Source organism: Rhineura floridana, chromosome 19 (genome assembly GCF_030035675.1).
Source record: "Rhineura floridana isolate rRhiFlo1 chromosome 19, rRhiFlo1.hap2, whole genome shotgun sequence".
Lineage (NCBI taxonomy): Eukaryota > Metazoa > Chordata > Lepidosauria > Squamata > Rhineuridae > Rhineura > Rhineura floridana.
In genome coordinates this window covers 5,573,929-5,577,196 of record NC_084498.1, presented here as the reverse complement: position 1 = coordinate 5,577,196, position 3,268 = coordinate 5,573,929, and the positions used below count along the sequence as shown (strand labels likewise).

Sequence of the window (3,268 nt, the reverse complement as noted above, 5' to 3'; positions counted from 1 at the left end):
ACACAAACACACCCACCCACTGACAAGGAAGGCTTGCAGGAGAACACCCTCTTCCAAAAAGGACACCCTTCACATCCCCTGCCTGCCCCCAATCCTCAAGAGGCTGCAGCTCAGCTCCTTTCTGCTCCCTCAGTCCTTGCCAATTCCTCCACCACCACTGACCAGGAACGGGATAAGAAGAAGCTGTCTCTTGGCCACACTTGATAAGGCTGACAAGCAGAGCCTTCCCTGCCCCCTGAAACAAGACTTCATCTTCCCTCATTCCCAATGGGGGGGGGCTAGAGGAGGTGCCTTGCATGGAAAAGCTGGCATGTTCAGTCCCCACCACCTCCAGGCAGGGCTTTGAAAGACTCCTGCCTGCCTCAGACCCTGGGAGAACATTGTCAGTCAGCATAGACAATGCTGAACTAGGTGGACTGATGGCCTGACTCGCTATAAGACATCATTTCTACGTTCCCATGAGCCTTCCCTTCCCCCATTTCTGGGAGGGAGATTCCTGCCCTGATTACATTACTCAACCTGGTTCACTGAATAAGTCTGAGTTCAATGGTTCAGCCCAGCCTAACAATGTCCTTTGCTTTCGTTCGCCTGCTGTTGCCCTGCCACACATGCACACATCCCTGAGTCAAATAAAAGCGGGTATGAATAAGAATCTCTTCTCTTCCATCTAGACGACGTTATCATAATGGATTTATAACTTTGGACCTGGGCTACACTGCTGAAGTTCTGAATGGAAAAGATATAAAATGTTTACAGGCACACGCCAAAGCTGCACGATGGAGAGAAAGAGAATTCTTCTCAAATGCACTCTCCAGTGGAAAAAAGGCAGTGGAAGAAGACTTTTATTCAAGTGGCAGCAGTCAAATCGGTTTGGCCTGGATGTGTTCTCTTTATAAAACAGCTGAGCAGGAGTTATGCTTACAGCACCTTTGGAACATGTTTTCAGACATCTAGAATGATGGATAAAAAAAAGAGAATGTTTCAGAAGTTTTTAATAATAATTTTGCCATAATAAAAATATTTTCATGGACATCTATTTCTTTCTTAGTTTTTTATTATAGATTCAGTGCTGTATATGTCTTCAATAAATATAATGATGGCTCAGCTTTGGCATTAAAAGAAAGAAATAGATCAGATGTGAGTCTGTGTGTGAATGAAACATCTTCTCATGGAATATACAGCCCGAAAATCTGGAACGGGTTTTTGTTGCCTCAGTTCATCAGACAGGATAGATTGGGATCTCTTGTTTACAGGGTGTTAAATTGATATTTAAAAACAAAGTGAATGAAATAATTTGAAGGTTTTTTGAAACAATAATATTACAACTTCTCACATCTGACAAGGAAAGGGAGCTGCCGTAGGGCTTCTGCTTGCTAATCCATAGACTTTCACAGCTGAATATGGGGATCTGCTCATCAGATGGAGAGAAAGGAAACCAAAGGAAGCAAGGAAGGTGAGGAACCTTGAAAGGTGCTGAATGAAATGGCCGGTTTTATTTGTATGTTTGCACTTCCTACGCCCACGTTAATACATGTCTTGGGTAAGTCTTGGCCAGCATGGCCAAAGGGAAAGGATGCTGGGAGTTGTAGTCCGAAATATCCAGAGGGCAAAAGGCTGATGCAGGTGACAAGGAGGAACTGATTTCTATGCCCCAGCAGATGAAAAACTTAACTACGTTTTTGGACGTCTAGAGCGATGGATTAAAAAAAGAGAATGTTTCAGCAGTATATAATAATTTTATCATAATAAATGTATTTTTATTTAAATCTATTTCTTTCTTCCTATTTTGACTCACTGCTATATATATCTTCAATAAATCTAATGACAGCTCACCTTTGGGCTGCCTTCAAGTTGATCCCAACTGATGGTGACCCTACAAATAGGTTTTTCATGGTAAGCGGTATTCAGAGGGGGTTTACCATTGCCTTCCTCTGAGGCTGAGAGGCAGTGACTGGCTCAAGGTCACCCAGTGAGCTTCATGGCTGTGTGGGGATTCGAACCCTCCCAGGTCGTAGTCCAACACCTTAACCACTACACCACACTGGCTCACCTTTAGCAGTGAAATAAATACATATATCAGATATTTCTGTGTGTTTGAATTAAACATCTGACCTTGGGCCAGTCATTGCCTCTCAGCCTCAGAGGAAGGCAGTGGTAAACCCTCTCTATACAGCTTACCATGAAAACCCTATTCATAGTGCTATGGTCTGAAGGCACATAAGGCCAGCTGCCTGCTGAAGCTAACCAGGGTCAGGTCTGGTCAGTGCCTGGGTGGGAAACCGTCTGGGAACCAAATGTAAGCCGCCTTGGGTTTCATGAAAAGAAAGGCGGGGTATAAATATAATAAATAAATAATAAGTCGGAATCGACTTGAATGCAGTCCATTTCCATATTCAATGGAATATTCATTCATGGACGGCATTCAAGTCGAGTCCGACTTATGGTGACCCTGTGAATAGAGTTTTCATGGTAAGCGGTATTCAGAGGAGGTTTACCATTGCCTTCCTCTGAGGCTGAGAGGCAGTGACTGGCCCAAGGTCACCCAGTGAGCTTCATGGCTGTGTGGGGATTCAAACCCTGGTCTCCCAGGTCAGAGTCCAACACTCTAACCACTACATCACACTAGCTCTCAAGCATTCCAGGGGGCACCTGGACTGAACCAGGGACCTCTTGATCTGCAGTCCAATGCTCTACCACTGAGCTATACCCCCTCATGGAATATACAGCTGGAACATTTGGAATTTTTTTTTGTTGCCTTACTTCATCAGACAGGATAGATTGGGATGTCTTGTTTGTTGCATGTTAAATAGATATTAAAAAACAAAGTGGAATGAAATCTGCTTATAAGATGGAGGGAAAGCTAACCAAAGGAAGGAGAGGAACCTTGAAAGGTGCTGAACGAAATGACCAGTTTTATTCATAGTGTTGTATGCCTCCCCAATCTCCAAGCGGTGAGATTTCCGGGGTCCCTGTGCTCATCCGGGGTTTGGTTTCCTTTGGGAAGAAGTTCAGCAGAGACTGCGGTGTCTTTATGAAATATGGTTTGTTTATTTACACACATTCCAACCTGAGCTTAGGATGGAGGGGCTCAAGGCATCAGCAGTCCAATATCCAGCTTTTCCATCCAGGTTGCAGGAGGCATCCTAAAGCCATGGTGCAGAGGGATAGCCTCTCTGCCTGCCTCCAGTTCCCAGTCTTTCTCCAGACACAACTAAAACACACACTACACAAGCCTCTCCTGGACCCCAGGAGGGGGGGCAGGCTCTCC

At 44.7% G+C, this 3,268-nt stretch overlaps 1 non-coding gene across 1 annotated transcript; it reads right to left on the bottom strand.

Moving 5' to 3' along the window:
- Positions 1 to 2,640: 2,640 nt before the first annotated feature.
- On the bottom strand, positions 2,641 to 2,711 carry TRNAC-GCA (transfer RNA cysteine (anticodon GCA)). The gene has a single exon. It is a non-coding gene; the product is annotated as a tRNA-Cys (tRNA).
- Positions 2,712 to 3,268: the final 557 nt, after the last annotated feature.